This window comes from Plectropomus leopardus, chromosome 4 (genome assembly GCF_026936395.1).
Source record: "Plectropomus leopardus strain MGB_pleo_1.0 chromosome 4, ASM2693639v1, whole genome shotgun sequence".
Classification (NCBI taxonomy): Eukaryota; Metazoa; Chordata; class Actinopteri; order Perciformes; family Serranidae; genus Plectropomus; species Plectropomus leopardus.
This window is the reverse complement of record NC_142179.1, coordinates 5899478-5921635: the sequence shown is the minus strand read 5'-3', so window position 1 is coordinate 5921635 and position 22158 is coordinate 5899478. Positions and strand designations below refer to the sequence as shown.

Genomic DNA, 22158 nt, shown 5'->3' with positions numbered 1-22158 from the left:
CACCTTCATGTGTTGCCTCAATTCAGAATTTCATTTTGTTAAGTTACAGTTTTACGTTTACAGTCTTGTGAAGTTAATTTGTTTTTGCTCCGACATATTTTGGGCCTCCAAAGCTGTGTAATTTCAGGATTTTTTTGTAGGTATTCGCAAGATGTTGTGAGGTGGTAAAAAATCTAATTTGACATTGAGAGAAAGGAGAATGATGATGAGAAACAGGGGAAGGATGAAATGAATGAATTCTAAAAGCTTGTTTTCCTGAATTTTACAGCATACTGATGTCTAATTCAGAGTTTCACTGGTTTTGAGTATTTTACTGTTTGCAAGGTGAATAATTGGGTAAATGTAGTGAAGTTGGACATCAGACTAATTTAAATCTAACTCCGTGTGTCCCTGCAGCTGTGATATGAAAACCACAGCCCTCAGATACTCTCTCCTCCTCCTCCTCCTCCTCCTTTAGGCTCACATACTTTCCAGTGTGACTCCCTGAGGTGCCCAGCATGGGTCCACACATTTGACCAGTATGGTTTAATGGTAACCAGACCTCAGTCTCTCTCCCTTCTTCTCTCTCTGTATCACATCTGTCAGTCCTGCTCATCCTTCAGTCTTTTCTGTCTCAATCCAATCATCCATCTTCCTTCATCTCTCTCTACATTCACGGCTCTTAGAGAGGTAACGTTCTTTCTCCTCCATCTTACTTTGACACTCGGTTCGGTCGATCTGTTTCTGTAGCACAGACTTCACCTGTCAAATGATGTGCTTTCTTCTTCTTTGCTCTTTCGGTTGAGATTAACCCGTAGTTTGGTGCATTTTACGTGCTTTTCATTCTTTATTTTTTGATAAATTTGGCGTGTGTTCAGGCATTTGGCATACATTTTGGCAAGGTTGTGTGGTTTTTGTTTAATCTTAGAATTTGCAGCTCATATAAAATAATAAAAACCTGTCATTCAAAGGGTTATAATTCTGAAAATTAATGGAAATTTGATATTTATGATTAGGACTGATGTTAGTTTAAAAAAATAAACTCAATGAAAGTAGAAAATAATACTAATATAAAATATTTTTTAACACTAACACTTTTTTAACACACTTTTGATTGGGGCAATTTTCAAACAACGAAATGTAGTTCCAAAAGTGTTTTTGTTATATCATTTATGACGTTTCAAATTTTGGACAAAAGAGGTTAATTTCTCAGTAAAGTTTGATAATTTTCAGGCAAAAACTAGATTTATAAGCAGGAAAAATTCAGCTTTCTTACCTCTCGTTTGTTGACCTGCAGAGACAACTGTCCCACGGGATATTGTTCCACATTTGAAACCTGAGGTCGTCCGCTGAGCGCCGACATCCCTAAACCTCCTCAAGCACTTTACTGGTTTGTTAAGTCTGCCTTGGCTGAGCGTGGTAATCCACCAGGAGACGACATGAGAGAGAGAGAAAAGGCCTCCTCTCGTCTCAAAAGCTCACCGGCCGACACAAACATGAACGTGCAGAAAGACTTCCTAAAAGTCTGTCTAAACTGTAGGGATTATCAAACCTCTGCTGTGTGATACTTTATACAGTAGTATCAGAGATGTGAAGGAAGATATGAGCTCCTATAATAGACTGTAGAAATAATGAACGTAGCTAGCATCCCAGCACACACTGGTTTTTGGACTCTCATTTTGAAGCCTTGAGCTGGGCATTTCAGTAATCATTCTGGTGTTTTGGAGCTAGAAGTGATCATATTATATAAAAGCCTTTAATTATGGTTACTCTAATTAATTACCCGCACAGTTATCATGAATGTTGAAATTAGCCACGTTTATTTCTGCTGTAAAGTTGGACATTTTAACATGGAGGTGTTTGGAGCCAACCTGAAGTGGACTTTAGGAGAACTGCAATTTTTTGGCTCCAGAGGTTGCTGCTTGGCTTGGACGTGATGTCACTCTCATTTTCCGCCCTTGTCTCCGAATGTCCGCTCCGCTCTCATTCTCTGCCGTTGTCTCCACCAATGTCTGAGCTGGTGTCTCAGCCGATGTCCCTGTATGTCTGCTCGGTCTCATTCGCTGCATGTGTCTCCGCATGTGTCTCCGCATATCTGCTCCACTCTCATGCTCCGCCGGTGTCAACTCTGCTTTCATTCTCCGCTGGGACATGAAGAGAGGACACGCTGGATGCGGTTTGAGTTCAGGTGTAGTGAGTTTCCAGCTCGGTTCTGCTGAAAGAATAAACTGATATCTGATGTTTGATTCCTTCCAACAACAAGCAGAACAACATGTAAATCTGCAGAGATCGCAACAAAGCCGTGACTTAGGGACTCTTCTGTAGCTGTGCTGCTTCATGACATTTTGGGGAATGTTCCACTCGATAGTTACACTAGACCTCAAAGTGAATATTATTTTCAGCATTATTTTTGTAAAATTCAAGTTTACATAAGAAGATAAGAGGGGGAAAAAATATAAAAATGAAAATGATTTTGCTATTGAAAATTATTAATATTGAAAAATTTCCAGCTTTTTGTCTGACTTTTTTTTATGGAAATGGAAATTAATTTTTTATGGAAATTAAATTCATCTGTTCTTACCACATCTCAGCCTTTCATACCCCAGGTAATGAAAAACAAACCAAATAATCGGTTATCAGTGTCATATCGGCCATGGGAAGCTGGAAATGATCAGTTTATTGGTATCGGTTGAAATAATCATTATCGTGCATCACTGGTTATGATATCGTCATATCTCAAAGAGAGCCCAAATACATTTATGCCGAATGTTAATTTTTTGATGATTGAAATCAGAATGAAATAGAATTCAAGCAAAATGACATAAATGGCAGTTGAAACTGACTAAAACTAAAAATGTAAATTGGACATAAAAAAAGATTAAAAAATGTCTGAAACTGTGAGATTTAAGTAACTTTGTCCCTGTGTAACCCCTTTGGCCTGGCAGTTTTCTTTTACCTACCATCCTCTGCTTCACTGGTGTTGTGTATCGCTCACCCTCTGAGCCCATTTGTGTGTGTGTGTGTGTGTGTGTGTGTGTGTGTGTGTGTGTGTGTGTGTGTGTGTGTGTTAGAAACCTTCCCGCTGATCTGTTACTCTACAGCTTCAACTTCAAGCTGTGTCCACCAGCTGCTGTGTAAACACGGCTGACCAGACGCACTCAGTCCTGGCAGGTCAGTGAATCACTCACAAGCTGCAGCAGCCTGCTGGGAAACTGACCACATGATGACTGCAGACAGTCAGGGCTTTACTTCCTTCTAAAGAAAACACTAAGAAGAAATGTGCAAAAATAATACCATTTAAAAAAATACAATAAAAAGAATGAAGAACAATAAAAAGTGCATTGTGGCAGCTGAAGGTTTTCTACCTCTTGAGCAAAAGCATCCTTTTTCTCTGTCTTTTTCAGGTCTATTCTACTGAATAGACAGCTAAGTTTTATACATTACATTCTCATCCCAACTCACCAGTGGACTTCTGCTTTTCTTTTTTATTAGGTATTAGAGTTGCTATCTGCGTCTGTTGTTTATGCTCCAGGATGCTGCAGCTGTGATGCTGTTACCATGATGTCAACAAATGCATATGGTGGGATGGCGTGGCATGTGGTTATGTTTGGGTAACAACAGTCAGATGCTTAGGTTTAGGCTAAGGAGGCACATGGTAAGGTGTTGAAAAAAAAAATGTGAAGCAGGACTCTTGCATCAAAGTCTGGGTTTGTGGGACCCATCCACCTCCCCTCACACTCACATCATAAGCATCCTTGCACTTCTTATATGTTGTCATTACCAGCAGCATTATAACGTGACGCCCTCCTTACGCGTTTCATGTGCATGCCACAGGATCCATCTTGCCACTTTCTCAAGTGATGCTGCCTGTCCGTGCATCAGGTGGATGCGGCAGGTGCCGTCCAGCCATCTGCCAGTGTGAAATAACACTGTGCCCAGTTCTGTCTGGCTGGGTTCTTATCTGACACCCAAAAACACTGACAGATCAGCGCTATTTGACGATTATAGAATGAAAACAGGCTGTTTTATGTGAAGACTGACTTTATATCAGTGAAATACTTCTTTAACCAAAGTGCTTCTGTTGCCTAAACTTTAGAAAGGAGTCTGGACTTTAACCTGAAGTTTTGGTGCCAAAGTCCTGCACTTTGTACGCACTCCATCCTCCCCAACCACCTCTTTACACAGCCTCTGTGGTACAATTTAATGTTTTGTTACTCAGAGGAACTGTTGTTTTTCAACATGATCCAAGCAGCAATAACATTGTCACACTGTATTTTAGAAAGCAGTTTTGTAACTTACAAACGTAATTTCTAGGACTCAGTGCCACATCTGAAGTCTGTGGGATAACAACAGAGCTAATATTTTCAGCCCAAAGAAGTCTGGCTGCAGCATTAAAACAGCCCTGCATTCACTGACCACTGAATAAAAGCTGCAAAACCATCCTAAAAATAATAAAAAATAAAACAGTGATTGTTAAACTACTCAAAATGAATCGTGCCAAGAGCGAAGCAGCAGGGAAAACAGGCCCGGACGTGACCAAACAAGATACATTTCCATCTGACACATGTGTCCCTTCAACCCTACATAAAAGAAAGGTGTAAGTCAATGTGCATGACCTTGCATAAACACTTGCCATAAAAGTTAACACAGAGGATTTGAAGTGCTTCAGCTCCTTGATGTGGGCTCGCTGATGACCTGCGCAGATCTGCTCCTCTTGGCAGAGGCCAGCTGCTCCTAGAGGGCTACTTCAAATCATCAGCCTCGGCAAGTATGACGCAGCTATTTCCGTGCAGGCAGGTTACAATAGGAACAGGAATGCCGTAAAAGAGAAAACGGGATCTGGAATCTAGATTGGAACATATAAAGCAGTGCATTAATCTCTGCTGGAGGTTTTCCTTTTGTGCTCGGAGAGAGTGACGGCCGGCGATGACCTCTGCATCTGTGCAACTCGAGGTTTAACGAGCCGCCTCGACCCCTCAACGCCTCTCATTGGCTGTTTGGATAAATGTGAGGAGTGGTGGAAGAAGTACTCAAGCTCCCCAAGTAAAAAACATCAACGCAATAATGCAAAAACAATAGTGTTTAAAATCTTGGTATCAAAAGTAAAATTACCTGTTCTGCAGAAAAAAAGGCCTTTGGCTTGTATATTATTATATATCACATAAAAGGGTGGAAGAAGTATATAAGATCCTTTATGTTCGTAAAAGTACTAAGGCAGCAATATAAATAATAAAATTCAAGGAAAAGTCCTGTATACAAATCACCAAAGTAAATGTACAAAAGTTTCATCGGCAAAATATATTTTTCAAGTAAATGTACTTGTTCTGTAGAACAATGGCCCTTGATTGGTGTATTAATGTACATTATTATACATATCTATGCATCTGTGTGTAAGCAGTATTTTACCGTTGTAGCAGGTCGAGGTGGAGCTAGTTTTAATAACTTTATTTACAGTTAGCTAGTTTAGTTGCTTCTAATCTAAGGATTTGACACCTTCAAAGCATCACAAATGTGAGGGGTCATGAGATGTTTAATTGGAGAGGACAGAAGAAAAAAAGCTAGGCAACAAAAGTATTATTATCATTACTTTGTGAATTATTAAATAACTTGACCTGTTCTTTACATGAAACCATGTGAGGAAATAGTGAAAGTGCAAACAACTCTTCAATATCTGAAATGTGACAAGAGATCTGACTGGACACTAAATGACTGTCTGTTCATCTGATCTTATCAGCTTTTTCTCTTTGCCTCCCGGGGAAAGTCCTGCGATTGTTTGACCCTTCCTTCACCACAACCTGCTTTTTTATGTGACCTTTGGCTCTTTATACTACTTCTTTCTTTGCTCCCATCAGCATGTTGGTCAGTGATCACAGCCTTTACAATTATCTGGGTTACATACTAACTTTTGACTCATTATTACACATGTTATATGCGATTTCTGGATGTATTCATTTCAAAGGTGTGCAAACAGTACATGAGAACAACCTGGAAGGTTTTGTGGCACCTGACGGGAAAATTGGCACCACCAGTTGTTCACAATGCACCAAATCCTAACACTCACAGAACAGTAGTGGGTGGATGTGTGCATACATTTGCTTTGTCTTTTGCCAGTTTTGTGGGGATTTGGTTTAAATTTGCTCCAATGTTGGACGGAAACTAGACCATAGATACCGGTAATGTGACAAGGAGCCCAAACTAGACACTGCTGTCACAAGCCAAAAATGTTGGGAATTGCCTAACTTTAACAAAGCAGTGTATTCTTTTAGCTTATCATGTGTGTTTAATGTCAAATTTGAATTTAAAAAGTAACTATAACTTTGAAAGGGGAGCAAAAGGCACAATATTTACCTCTGAATTGTCGTGACGTAGAAATGTAAAGTAGCTGAAAATGAAAAACTCTGAAAAAACCTGTGCTTAAAACCACGATTGAGTAACTGTACTTAGTTACTTTCAGTCCTGGAAGAGTCGGGGCAGAGGTGAGGCAGGATGAAAGTCTATAAAGGATGTAGGGTGATGTGATCTACTGAACTAATCTTGTTCACGGATACACAAGCCCTGAAGCTTTGAATAAATCAGAAAAGCCCCCCCCGCCCAACTCCTTTTTCCCCTCCATCCTCTGTTTTTATTCCAAGATCCCACATGTGCCCAATATATCACTTCGACTGTATCACCTTCTCCCTTTGTTTATCATCTCCTTGGATAACCATGTGGAATCCCCATCTCATCCCCTTTGCCTTGTCTCCAGGATTTCCAAACGTATTTTACAAGCCACCAGTTACTGAGCCTAATGGTTTGCAGCAGCAGAGCTGGTAGCGCACATGATATCTTGAATGTAACAATCAAAGAGGCATGCAAGATTTTGGTATTTCCGCTGGCTTACAGATGTGCTGCCGGCTTCCAGCTCCAGAAGCTGTAATCTAAGTTAAAGACACGGAGAGGGAGAGAAAAAAAAGACTTCAAACAAGTGAACATCTTATTGCCATGTGTTACTATCACAGATAAACACGATAAGAGAGAGACAGTGAACTTCAGTAGCTTCAGCTGGCTAATGTTAAATGAAGAAAATAGATCACTCATCAGACACTACTGTTTGAGAAATTAATAAATGTGCAACACAATGTTTCTAGGACCCTTAGCAGGACTTGATCCCCTGACTCCCCATGGGAAAAAAAATGTTTAATGCAACAAGTACCTACCTCCCCGTCACTTTAATGAGGTTTTTAGACAAAATCACTGTGTCATTGCACAAACAATAACATCACTTCCAGGTAGACAACAGAAATATGTAGAATTGCAAGATATATAGTTAAACACGTTTGTTCAACTTTCCTATTTTTGTGCTGTGTCACTTGCTTGCATTCGTGATAAACCAAATCTTGGCACAGAAGCTAAGCAATATGCTGCCGTGGACAAGGCTGCAGCAAATCATATTTACATTCTGAAAAAAAACGAGTTAGTGCATACTGTATTTTTTTCTCCATTTTACCTTGCACACTAACCAGTAGAGGCAGCAGTAGAGCAGCAACTCCAGTGTTCTGCAGAGTAAAATTATTGTTTGTTTGTTTTTGTCAGTTTTAGATAGTGGGTTCAGATATGTGTGAACAGTCCCGCTGTTTTGTTTAATGTACGTGATGATGGGGGTATATAATGGGATGTTATGATAAATAAACGTGTGATTGGTGATTTGGTCTACAGTGAGTTTTAGCTGATTTAGCTGTACAGCTACAGCTTTACTTGTTTGGGTCACTATATCACAGCTGTCATAGTTTTGTTTCCAGTAAAAAAAGAAAACAACAAAAAAACAATTAAAAGCCACTGTACACTACCTGCTCTGCACCAAACAACTGCAGCTAGCTACAGGAGACATGGAGTATTTGGAAGTTAAAGAAACAAATGTATCCCTCAGGAGTTGGTAGAGACCAAAAACAGAGCAAAAAGAAACTCCTTTAAAACAATAGCAGCAGATAGTATAAGGTATTTTTAAAAAATGCTTGGAAATAATTCAAACCACTATTTGATTGTTTCAGTCAACCTCTGGGGCTTAATGAAAGCTGTGTTTTGTAATTAACTGGGTCATGCATTTTAGTTTCAGATCTGTTTTGATAACACAAAAACCAAGATAACCAGTTAGCTGCGGAGATACGGTTATGTAAGGTGGCTTCATGAGGGCAACAAACACCAGCAAAAATAAACCCACAGTTTGACTATATGATCTAAACCACTTGTTCGGAGGTGTGACCAGAAATGTCAGTTATGATTTTCCATTGCACTTTAAAACTACAGTAAGTACAGAAGGTCAAATCTGAGCCAAGAAGTCTCTCTGCAAAATGTAACGGATATATTTTGGCCATCATAACTGATAAGGAAAATGTCCAAAACGACAAAAAATAAGATCCAGATTGTAAAAGATAAAAAAAAGAAAAGGCGCATAATTTTTCAAGTAAAAAAATGGCAGAGGAAGTCATCTCACCTTTTGCCATGGCGGCCCGACGAGGATCCAAGTGAAGAAATCGGTGTAAAGATTAATCTTTTCTGTCAGTAAATCACAGAGCTCAAAGGGAGCTGGACGAGAGTTTGGCCTGATCTCAGAAGCTCAGTGGAAACCTGAGGGGTCAGTCTGACTCTCTGCCAGCCCTGACAGATAAATATGCTTTTTGCTTCCAACATCTCGTCTACATAAAGAGATCTCTCACTGCTCTATGAATCTTTAATGCTCTTCACAAAAAAATTTAAGTAAGTTACATTCTGCCGGGTGGAAAACAGGTTTCATTTCAAGCCTGAACTAATGTTGAATAAAGGAATTTAAAAACAGCTTTAGGGACCAAATGGGAACCCAACAATAACAGTACAGGTTAAAGAAACATAAAAATCAGGGCCTATAAAAACCATAACAGCAGTTCCACAGTTTTTATGCTTTTGGCCTCTTAAAAATGATTGTTGAAGCAACTTTTATACAGGTTAATTCACTTAAACGTTCTTTACAGATGACTGACAAGCTGATAAGACAAAAAACAGTAAAAAAAATTTGAGACGAATGCACATGAAAAAGAAAATGAAAAAGTATAACAATCACACCAATAAATTGAAGAAAAATATGTATAAAAATCAGTAAAAAGGTTAAAAAAAAAAGAAGTTATTTTTCTTTCTCAGATGGCTTAATTTGCATAATTTTAAGGGGCTTTAGATAGAAAAAAAACTGCAGAATTTCACAAGAAACCGAAATGCTCTGACTTCTCTTGCAGTTTGGAAACTGCTGGATTAAACTACAGGTGCAACAGTTCAAACAATAAGCAGATGTTGTGTTATCATGACCAGTTATTCAAATCATTGTCTGATCTGTTTCTCTGGAAGCGCCAGCTTTCCAAGCAATGTCAGCAAAGTGGAAAAGTCAGTCAACACGTTGGCTAGATGCTTTAGATGTGACTCAGTGATCTTCTCTTTAAGAGCAGGTTTGTTAAACCTACAAGTACTTTCTGTGTGTAATCAGTACACAAGTTCTCATAATCACTAGTTGCAATAGGCTGTAAACACGAGGTCAGAGATTGCAAAAGTGATTCTTACCTTCTCAGATCATGCTACGTTTCAGCAACAACAATATTCTCAAACTGTGGGTTGAGTTCTTGTTTTGTTGTATGTGACTTGAAAATACAGTTACATTTACACTTGTGCTTAATGAGATGTAACACAATTACTTTAAACCAAACAAGGTTGTTTTTTTTCTAACCATATACCTTTGTTGACTAAACCTGAGGAAGTAAACCAGAAAATGAAGTTTTATTTACCTGTTCTGACTTTATTCTGAAAAGAGACTATATACATTTAATCCATGGATGTATTAAGAGAACTGCATACAGCGTTGAACAAGGGGCCCCTTTCATTGCTATGAAAGTTGCTCAGTGCATGAAGCCAGAATGGTTCCACGGCCGCATTTAAAATGCAGTGGATGATCTGGGGATAATTTTCAGTATTTCCACTCTGTGTAGCCCGCAGAGCAAGCACGCAAGAATTAGAGCGAGCTTGACTGAGTGGCTAACTCCTGATTTAGCGCTCAGTTAACTTGAATGGGGATGAAATCTTTAAATCGTGCATGTCCTCCAGACTTCCAGATGAAATGTTTTCAGACCAAATAGATCAAATCCTGATAGTGAATCAAGTCATTTCAAGGGGGTTTCAATGCTCAAAATATTGTATCCACTGATTTACAGACATCTCTTTCCTCTTGTAAGTCTGGTTACTGTTTGGCAACAACAAAAATTGACCTTAAAGCCTGGTGCACTTCCTGGTGGCCTTTAACCAGCAGAAACTGTACATTTCCAGAAAGACACAAAAAGTGTAAACTAACATCCATCCAAGTGTCCAAAACTGACACTGAAGGTGTACCTAGAGCGTAATGGTTTGAAATGTAGGGCCACTGACCAAGAGTCTGTATTTGACGAGTTGCGGGTGAGAATATGTTGCATAATGCATCATTGAAGACCTCTGGAGGTTGTTTGGCTGATTGGATCACAACTCAGCCTAAGTGCATTTTGGGTGCATTTACATATGTACTTTCATGTCGTCAAGCACTATCTGATTGCAATCCAATCACCCAAAATGCTTTTCAATTCAGGGTGTAAAGGGGGTCCTGTGCTTGTTGTTCGACTCTTCCTCCCATTACCCACTTGTTCTTACGTCTGTTGATCTGAATGTTGAATGATGACACAGATGGGTTAACAGCGGTTGTTTGAAAGCCTGGTGTCATACAGACACGGGTGCAATTTGCACCTGTATCTGAGACCGAGGGCCCAAGCTGTGTTTTTTGGTTCACCTCTAAAGAAACAGGCGGACAGGCTGACTTGTCACTCACTGTTTCTCAGTCAAGAAATAAAGAAACAAGCAGTAGCATTTTATTGTTTGTAATTCAAAACAAAGTGGCGAGTGCATGCACAGCTTTGTTGATTGTTTGAAACGGTTATTAAAGACATTAAGCTACAGCAGAATGTCACTTTCAATTTTAATGTAAAAATGAATAATAAAGAAAATCCAGATTAACGAGTTGGTATTTTAACTTAAAATTTGAGCAGAAAAACTAGAGGCACTTCTGTTGACGCATTGGCACGTAGCGATCTGATGGTTTGACAGATGAGTCAGAATAGGAAGATAACAGCACCACAGGAGGCAAAGACAGAATCAAAGAAGAAAGAAAAAAAGGTCACACACTCGTCTCTGGTAAATATGGAGTGCTAATGGAAGCAGGAAACGCATATTAATTTTAATACTTCACACGCAAATACTTCTGTACTCTCCCAGCGGCTTGTATTACTCAACGCTCAGAAGACAAAAGCCAAGTGCGTCTCATGTTTCTGACCCCAACAGACCTCTTTTCTGTCCTGGTTGACTGTGCAGGGAGTGAAGTTTCGCTGTGATTGGTTAAAACGTCAGCGTGCTGCTCCCAGGGGAGCACTTCAGCTCTGACTTTATTGAGATGAAGTGATCTGGATTCCTCTCGCGAGAGCAAAGTCACTTGTCGCCTTCATGCACTTTTTGTTTTGCTGCCGACATCCTTCGTGTTTTGGGGGAAAACAGACAGCGATGGTGGATGTGTGCAGGCCGACCAGCCGGACATGTGTGGGGACTTTCCATGAATTTGGCTACTTTCAGACTTGTTTCCATGAGACAAGCATTTCTTGTTATGGTGGAAAAATTGACAAACTGTGTGTTGGTATTTCAAACAAGCATGTGTCATATTAGATGCTGAGTGTGGGGCTGGTTGCATGAGAGCAGGATGCTTAATGGCATAGTTTTTTTCCAAAGCACCTTTTATCTAGAGAGCTAGAAAAGAATTCAGTTTCCAAAAAATGCTTTATTTGCACCTATAAACACTTTAAACATAGAGCATTTTGAATAAAAAAAAACACAAAACACCAGATGTAGGAAAATTAACAAAAGAGAAACACACAGTAAGCTTTAATTTAATCTTAGATAAATGTTTTGGAGCTTAAAAAAATTATAAAAATTGGTAATAAAAGAAAACACCATGCAAACAATTGTGAAACAGATGAAAGACACATTGGATTTATTAATTTGTGAACAACATAAAGCTCTGAAAAACATTAAGAGCTTTGAAAATTATTATATATAAAACCTAATGATAAAATAAAAATTAAAAAAGTATTTATTTAATATAATTGAATAAAACTGAATGAGCATTACCAATTTTATAAATCACTACTTTATACCATGCACTTTATATCGTATCCACAATAGCATTATTGTCCTGGTCAAAGGGGCAAGACCCAAGAATTTAGTTTTTTTTTTAAATTTTAATATAATAAGATGCAAAAATACTCAAGAATGACATTAAGCACATGAGAGAATATGTGAACAATTAGCATGAGAACACAGGGGTAAAACTTGTATGTCTCTAAGATTTCCTAAATTCCTTGATTTTGTTTTTACTAAACAAATTTTCACCAATATCTGAATCTTGTAGGAGAAAACATATGCGGTCCTCTTACTGTGTACTTACATTTATGAGGAAAAGTATGCCAGCTGTTGCTAAACAGGCTTCATTTCTACATTTTGACCCCTAAAGCAGAAATATAAATCCAGCTTTTGACAGCCCTTTAACTGAACCAAAGTTCAGACTCAGAAATGCTGATTCAAGCATCACTAAGTGGCAATCCACTTTGCTTGCACTAAATGATTGGACGCTTCAACACATGCTGAAATCATTCGTGTTGACTTCCAGAGCTGAATCAAAGAGACGCTGACAGTCCTCATATAACTTAATCCTGGGCAGGAGGAAATAAAACCGCTCTGCGGTTTGAGAGCATTCGGTGGAGAGGAGTGACCCAACCTGGTCAAGTGTAACTGAGAAGGCCTTGTCTGGTAACCCCAGGTGCAACAGAGGCGTTAAATGATGTGAGGAAATAAGCAATAACTGGGGGAGTGTGTGTGTGCGTACTCTTTTCAAAAGTGGTGTCAGGGTCGATAAGTGTCCCGCGGCAGCAGCAGCGACCAGCTGGAAACACCAAGCAGCTCCGAGTCTGAGAGCAGCAAAATGTGTTTCACATGCAGCAGCTTCAAGACGTAACCTGCAAAAGTCCTCTTTTTTTATTACATTTTATTTTTATATAAGTTTGGCAGTGGCGGAGGACGTATTCGGATCCTTCACTCAAGCAAAGTACTAATATTACACTGTAAAAATATTCTGTTACAAGTCTAAGAACTGTATTGAAATATTACTAAAGTGTGTAAAAATAATCAGGAAAAATCTACTTAAAATAATAAAAATGTCCCCCTGACTATTTTACATAAGGGATTATGTACAGGTCATTATTTTAAAATGAATGTTTTTAATTATCACTATCTACTGACCCTGTGAGAATACAGTAAATCACAATGACCCGGCCGCTCAGTGAGGCATCAGCTGACACTATTGTTTCATCTGATACTTGAACTCATGAAACGGATGAAGTCACCATTGGAAATGTGCCTCTTTGAATCCTGACTTCATGTTTTCACATGGTTTTCCCAGGCAGAGATGGACCTGAAAGAGCACAGTTAATGGTGTTGTTAAAACTGAAAACAAGTGAACTGAATCTCCGAATAAAACCATTTCTCTGTTTGGACGGGAATCAACAAGAACCTCTTAATAATCGTTCAGTGTAAAGTTACAGTGCATCAGTCAGTCATGGTGGAAGTAGTAAAGAAATCCATCCTCCCATCACAGAGATGTATATGGGGTTAAAGTATGACCCATAGCTTTTGAAGAGTTTGGAGAGTAATGTCTTTTTTTTTAAATCAAAACCAAAAATACAAGCAAAAGTTGAAGGAACTGATTGAACTTTGTTAATTTGCATGTGTACCAGGCTAGTTAGCTCACTATCAACAATAGAGAATGGGATGTTGATGTGACGGCATGCAAATTTTTTTGGACAGAGGCAGTGCTATCTTGTGATGATCACACTGTGCACACTGTCCAAGGCTGGATTACAGACCTCGATGCACTACCTTCACCGATACAGTCTCACCCCGACTCCTCACATGGTGCTGCTCTGTCAGAGACCTTTTGCGTCTAGATTTTAAGTATCCTTATGCCTCAGCTGTTTACACTCAGGGATGCTGCTACCGTGATGTCAACAAATGCACATGGTCAGATGACGTCATGGTGGGATGACGCAGCACAGTCCTTACAAAACATCAGACGGCAACCAATCATGATGGTTGGGATTAAGCAACAAAGTCATGGATTGTTTAAATAAGGAAAAAGAGGCACATGAAAAAACCTCACATCCACATGGGAAGCAAACTCTGCACTCCTGCACAGCAGTCTGTGGGATCTATCCTCCTCCCCTCCCGCCCTCCCTATAAGTGCATTCATGCTCCTTATATTAGGTGGTTACCGCCGTTATTAACTGACACTGTCTGTCAGTGTTTCTTGTTATGTCTGTGATGCCGCCCATGCACTTTGCATGTGGATGCACCCAACAACCGAGGTCCGAGCGCATCATCTGATGCCTTCCAGCTGTGTTCTGGTTAGACGTGGTCGGTGGCCTTTGGTGTAACACTCATGCACCAAAAGCACTGACAGAGCAGACATATTTGATGAGTTCGGAGTGAGAACAGGCTACATTCACTCACATACCTGGGCATCGTAAAATATTTGTTTTTGGACTGAGTGCATTTTGGTGCATACACTTTGGTAACAGAGTCCGTACAATAGGATTGCATAAGGATTGGGATCCCAACCCAAATCAAGCGGGAACAGGCAGTTTTTTAAAAAAATATGCGGGTTCCGCAGATTTAGTAACATGATGGATGGAAACATCCACAACTGAAGACAGAGGTTTCAGTCAGTTGACAGAGTTAACCTGTTAGTTTTGAAGTATAAAGTATGAGGAGATTTTACATCAGTTCTATGTAACACATGATATAACATATAGTGTTGCATTTTTATTATTACAGACTGGTGAAAAAAACTAAGCTGGATGTGTTCATCCATGTCAGATGTCTTTATAGTAACCCAAGAAGAAACGTCAAACTCCAAAACAGGCAGTGAGCACATTTCCCATCAGGATCTGACAAAAGTCATAACTGCATAAAAACACTTGACTCCCTCCGTCCCAGGTTTTAAATGTCTGATTCTCTCTTGGTTTTTTACAATTTTAATTGTCAAAACTCTAAACTCTCACAGTGAATGTGTTCCTGTAGACTGAGTAATGATTCTGGAGATGGAGTTGAGTCTCTAAAGGCAGCTATGAAACTTTGCTCCCCAGATCCACTTTAATGAAAACCTCAAGCTCTTTTTGATCTAAAAAAGCTGCTCTCTGAATTACCAAATGCCCAGTAAATGTTTAGATTGGTAAAGATCGGCAAATTGCCTCAAAAATACAATATTACATTTTTATAAGCCAATAGCATTTAATGACTTCCTAAGTGGTGAAACCATAGAAACTGATTAACTCAATATGAAGACACCTTTTATGACCATTGATGTCATTTTGCAGAAACTAGTCCTGCAAATTGGCAAAGTCTTTTACATTGGAGGATAAAACATGAGATTTGCACAAATCTTTTTATCCAGAGTCGTAGCATGTAAAGAATCCCTGAGTGGTTCCAAAGAGGTTCGTTATTTATAAAGATGGTTGTTAAAACAGCATTACCACTAAAGATATAGGCTCTTAACAGTCAACTGGATCGATTTTTATAAGCTTCACAAGGCTGTAAAATGTTACCATGGTGGTGTTTTTAGGGCTTCATATAACCATTACGCAAGAGGGGATTCAATGTGCTGTATATCCTTTATTTCTAACAGGCACCACATGGTTTGCAAACTGTTTCTCTGAACATGCTGTTAATAATGCTGAAATGCCCTTTAAGGGATTTTGATTGAAAAGGAGATGGATGTGGTGTCTGTTATCGTTTTCATTCATTTTTCCATTTTTCATGTTTCAAGATAATGATACCAATGTTGTCAAAGTGACGTGGTATGTGAGCTAACTTTACTGTACCAACAAACGACAAAACTGGTTGTGTTTTATCAGATCATTGCTTTGTATCAATTGGCTTTTTAGCTGCCAAACGTGTTGCAGCCTGTCTGTGTATTTCCATTGGAGTAAATGCCCTGAAAAGCAGTTCTTTTTTAATTGAGACATCACTGCTTTTCCTTTTGGGATTGTGCCCCCAAGACTGGGTATTTTAAGCCAAAACAAGATCTTTTTCTATTCTTACCAAGTGAGGTTTGTTACAACACATTGTCACTCCCAACTCGTCGAATATGGACAGCTCTAGATGTTAAACTGTGACGCTCTAGACAGCGTTGGTTTGGGACATTCATGGACAGTCAGATGATTTGATTTTTATTAAAATTTTTAAAAGCATGACCCAAAGGAATATCATAACATAAAAAACATAAAAATCCCAGAGGACAGCATTTAGACTAAAAACTAAAACATATACACAAGTTATAGCAAACTAACAAATTACATTATAAACTTACTCAGCCACCTCTTAACCCCACACCCATGATTCAAATTACCTTCCTCATCAGCCCTTTCCACAACTCCTCCTTCATTTTTGTTTTAAAGGTTTTTTGAAAGTCTTTGTTTTTGCATCCTTTAATATGCAGGGGCGAGTTGTTACATAGGGAGATAAATGAGCTTCTTCCTATTTTATCACAAAATCCACAGCGTTGAAAGTACGTTAATTTATGCTCTTTCATGCATTGTGCCTTTTCGAAATAAACTTCTGATTTTTAAGGAAATTTACTTTAACTTGTGTCAGAGGTATAAAGCTTTTTTTGTAATTTACTTCTTAGGTGTAGACAACAAAAGCACGTGGTGAAGTTTAGCGGGAAAAAAATACTATGCACACTGTAATGTCCATCGTTATGCAGATGACACTATATTATACTGCTGAGCTCACTATAATATGAGCAGCAGAAAACTGCAGCTTTCCTTCACTGCTTTGCAAGCTTCACTGTTAAATCTCAGACTTGAAATGCAAATAAAACAAATGTATGCTGTTCTCCAGTACCCAAAAACATCAACCTTTCCAAAACTGCACTTTAAATGGTACGATTATTGAAAGACTCCCACAATATAAATACTTAGACATCTGGATTGATGGCAAATTCACCTTCAAAACACATATTGATGCACTTACAAGAAAATTAAGAATGGAGCTTGGTGTTTTCCACAGAAACAAGACCCGTTTTCCTTTATCTTGTAGAGAGAAAATTGCGAAAAGAAAATTGTGGAAGCAATTTTTCTGTCACTTTTCGATTATGGGGATGTGACACTATGTTGTTAATAAAATTAGTCCTGTGACGTTTTGTTTCACATGGGAAAAAGACAGCAAACTCACAGGTGAAAGTCCTACATTTTGAGACTGAGCGACTGTTTAATTCTTTATATACTGTTAGGTAGCTCAGTCTACAGCGATGCATCATAATATGCAAGTTCATCATAAGTTTGTCTAGTCTGTCATTTAAGAACAACATATCTCGAAAACAAACTCCACCACTTTGTGTGATTGACAGGTGCAGAAAAAACCTCATCACTCTGTGACCGTGAACCTTTTGACAGATGTAAAAGAAAGAGAGAGTTCCCCCCTGCAGATGGAAAAAACATAGGAAGCAATTAAAAACTTTAAGGTCGTCCGTCGCAAAGACACTTCTCGCCCCAACACTTCGGGAGCAGGAGGACGCCTGCTAAACAGATTCTCTTTCTTCAGCTTCTGTTACACAGAGACCCCCTCCTCACCCACCCACTCACTCTCTTTAACGGACGGCTATTTGTTTGCTTACACAGCTTTCCAAAAGATTCAGCCCCTAAAGGTCAATAACCAACACCTGTCTCAGTCAACACTGATTGGAACAAAGTCTGTTACTGCTTTGTTCAATTATTTTACTTCTTCTGCATTCACACAACCTGTCTGCTTTCGTGCAGTATTTATGGTGAGATGAGGAGGGTTGACTCACGGTAACCCGACACCACATTTACCACCAATTGCTGTGGAATGATGAAGTGGCCCATTTGGTTCAGATACACTATTTGTCCAAGGAAGGCTTTGTTCTGTGGGCATGCAGATCCATCATGTCCAGCAGTCAGCGGGACATCGTCCTCCTCTCATAGTGACACATATTAAAGTGTTCATCAGCAAAGACCACCTGTAATTATCCAAAAAGCAGATCTTATGTATGTTTATTTAAGTTTTGTCACTTTTTTTGGCAGGGTAACAACAACTTAATAGTTAAAGATAAATCTGGTTATGCTCAATCAGCACTTGTTCGTAAGATGTGCCGTTTAATTAAGTAATTTCACGTCAAGTCATTTTTATTTTTAAAGCCCGTTAGCACAAATCACAATTTGCCTCAGAGATCTTTACAGCAAACGATATCCCTCTGCTCTTAGATCCTTACATCGACTAAGGAAAAACTCCCCAAAAAAACCCTATAACAGGGAAAAAATGGTAGAAACCTCAGCAAGAGCGACTGAGGGATCCCTCTTAAGTGACAGACAGACGTGCAATAGATGTCGTAGAAAACAGTAACCTACAGTTCACCTTTAAATTCAAAAGTGTTCATAACTGCTGTGGGAGTGAATGAAAGATTGTTGATTTTGGAAAGTTATTGAAAATTTCAGACACAGCTGCCCCTAAACCAACATCTGATGCTGAAATATTGTAGATATTAGAATATTTGAACAAGCGCAGTCTACAGCACCTCTTTGAAATGATCAAAACAATGGCTTTATGAGATATTCTCATGATCATGATCATCATAACCTTAACAACAATTCAATAATGAGTTAAAGACGGATAACTGCAAACATTTCACCACTTTGGTGGGGTTTTCTAAACAACAGGTGATATATTCATAACCTGACATACCAGATGATTTGTGATGCTTGTTTTATGATGTGTTTTTGTGTCTTTATTTGACGGACACTTTTAAAGCCTCTTATTCAACATTCACTTTTTCCTTTTTGATAAAAAAGTGGGGTTAGATAACTCTAACTGTTCCAGTTTATGTTCACTGTACTTCAGTTCTTAATGACACAAGACAGAGAAAGCTAGATTAATTTTTTCACTTTTTTCGATTTGCACACAAAAAAGGATCATATGAGGAAAAGACTAAATAATTGTCAGTTTTGAGATTTGTGACAAGAAAGGTGCGTTGAAACATTGCAAAAACATTACAAAAAGACTTGTGATTTAACTTTTTTTCTGTACCTTGAAACATGACAGGCTCAGGAAATAACAATCATACTGGAAAGTGGAAAAAATAATCTGTACATCTGGATTTTAAAAAAGATGAGTAAAAGACTAATGAATTGTTGGTTTTGAGATTTGTGACAACGATAAGTAACAAAAAATCCTGTAATAATTATTCAAATATGACACAATGAGCTTATTAGTCAGACAAAATGCCAGAAAGGTGTTTTGTTGTTTGTTCTTTGTATGTGTTGGGCGTATATTGGGGCAGAGACTTAAACATGTAAACACTTCAAAAACATGAGGAAAAACTGTTGTTTCCACTCTTTAATGCACCTTGTAACACGACAGAGAAAGTTTGTAGTCTCAGGATTAAGGTCATAATTTCCAAAATACACATTGGACACAGGAGAAATAATCTGCAAATATGCACAAGAAAAATATTCTATGAGTGAAAGACAAAATATTTGTTGGTTTTCAGACAAAAAAAACTGCAATCATATATTTTTCTCATTCCTGATATGTTACACAAGGAGCTCATTAATGCATTTTGTATTTGAGTGTGTTCGTCTACAGCGGGCAGATTATGTTGTGCATGAAGCAACATAATGACGTCTAAATCAACAGGCCTCAGCGACTGCAGTTGTTTTAACTCCTGCCTGCTTCTGGTTTTTTACTGCCAGACAGATTTTGGCTCTCGTCTTCCCTCTACCGAGGCCTACAATCCGCACCAAATGTTTCACATTACCCAGTGTGAAAACCCTCCTATTCCTCAGATTCTCTTTTACAAGTCCATACATCCGTGGAAACTTGATATTTCATATTTCATTCTGGTTTGTGGATGTCATTGCAAGTGGACGCTGGTTCACATGCAACCGCCCGACCGCTGCCTTTGATCAGCCTGACCACGACTAATTGTGGACGGAGAACAAATGAAAGAAATATCGGGAGATTTCATGGGAATTGCCACTATGGCCCGAGCTGCCTGACGCTGCTATTAGCAGTTAAAATAGCCAGCGAGCACTCGGAGATTTAGCCTGTTTCCTCTTATGGTTACACAAAGATAATTTTGAAACACTGCTCTGACAAACTCCCCTTCATGCTGCGGTGTTTGTGGCTCAAAGGAGCGCTGGGATTTTAAGTTTTCATCATCACACTGAGGCCGTAACTTCTCAGCACATGGAAACATAACATTTACGCTGCACTCCTTTTAAAAAACAGTGTGAGCACAAGTCATCCTGACGCTTAAGTGACCTATTTCATGCGTCCTCTTTGAGTCTGTAATAAATTGCATCTCGAAACATAATACTGCAAACCACAAAATCCCCATATGTACTTAAAAGGTATTCACAACAGAGAGCTGAATTGTTCTGGCAAACAAAAGTCATTCCACGGACCAAATATCAAGGGGAAGATGTTAGAAAAAAAGGAAATTTAAAGCAGCATAAATGTTCCAAATGTTTAAGAGTGGCCAGGGAATCCCACGGGGCTCGTTCGGTATCGCTCTTTGTTCCTCGTACAGGATGTAACTTTGCAAGCTGGTTTTCATTCAATCTCAAGCTCCAAGAAAACCAACAGCTCTCTCTCTCTCTCTTTTTAACAGCCTCAGCGACAATTTGCATGCAACAAAGTGGGAAAAAAAAGGAAAAGAAAAACAATTTCCACCCGCTGTTTTGGTGCACAAACATGTCAGAAGAGTTAAGGTATGTATCCGTCCAAGTAGCACGTTGACCTGTGAGCGTTTGTAAAAAAGGCGGCTGATTTTCCGGTTAGGAGGGCAGGTTAGCCACGGTCTCAGCAGCAGGTGACTGGAATGAGGTCATGATGTGGTCATGGGAGGGGGGACAGCAGGGCCTGTGTGTATGTGTGTGTGTGTTGAAATGTCCGAACAACTGCCGAGAGGGAGGTGAAACACATCAGAGGGCGAGTTACAGTGTTTTTCCCCCCTCAGCTCAAGGTGTCGTTTCACACCGCCGAGCCCTTCTGCTGTGGAATCCTCAAAATGACAGCAGCGGATTGATTTGCTTCTCCATGAAAGAGATGGACTGCTACTACGAGCCCCAGGAGATAACGGGGTAGAGGACCACAGCACACAAACGTGGAGAAAGACCCCGAACCACCTGTGTTGCATTTAGACCACTCTATCTTGTATCCTGCAGAACATCTTGGCTCCTTAATTCAGTGAAATTTCCCTGCAATACCCAACGGATAGGGGTGGAAAGTAACTAAGTAGATTTACTCAAGTGATGTACTTTAGTATTTCCATTTTATACTTCTATTGCACCACATGGTACAGGCAAATATTGTATTTGTATATTAATACATGTATCTGATAGCTGAAATAACACTGCAGATTCAGATTAATAATACAAAATATGACCAACAAATTAATTTTGATGATTATTGAAAATTAAGATGAAAATGCAGATAAAATAGTTACATTTTGTACTTTTACCAATGCATGGATTACTGAATGGTCCATTAGACACAGGCAAAGGGCCCCCCCACCCCCGCCAGTGCTTTCACCCAAGCAGAATTTAATGCACAGCATGTATCTCCTAAAACTACGTCATAAATGTGTTTACAACTTGCAACATTGCATCCCAAATCGTCACTTTAAACTTTTGAAATATGCATTTCAAACATGCCAACAAATCAACAAAGCCTGTCTCTATTGAACACACACTGCAACTTATTTATTTATTTTTATTCAGGCTAATAGGAGGAGATTATTCCTCCTGTTCTCAGTGTTGTTTCTTGTATTTCAGGATTCTTTTCTCTTTAGATATGAAACTTAAATGTTTATTTCTGCCACATATGTTGACTTTGCCTGTAAACATAACATTTTAGGGAGTCAACAGCACCTGTTCCACTCTAAGAGCGCAGTAAACTTAATATTTCCCTGCCAAGATTTCGAGGAAACAAAACATTTTTGCAGCACTCGATATCCCACTGAGCTGCTGCTGTTGTTTAATGGAG

The 22158-nt window shown here is 39.0% G+C and overlaps 1 long non-coding RNA gene across 1 annotated transcript in view; it reads left to right on the top strand.

The window, feature by feature from the left end:
* LOC148189684 (uncharacterized) overlaps positions 1 to 21744 on the top strand; it is a 41542-nt gene extending 19798 nt beyond the window's left edge. Inside the window, exons 2-3 of the long non-coding RNA XR_015776309.1 lie at positions 20783 to 20882; positions 21131 to 21744. This is a non-coding gene — a long non-coding RNA (uncharacterized LOC148189684). The remainder of the gene's footprint in view (positions 1 to 20782; positions 20883 to 21130) is intronic.
* Positions 21745 to 22158: the final 414 nt, after the last annotated feature.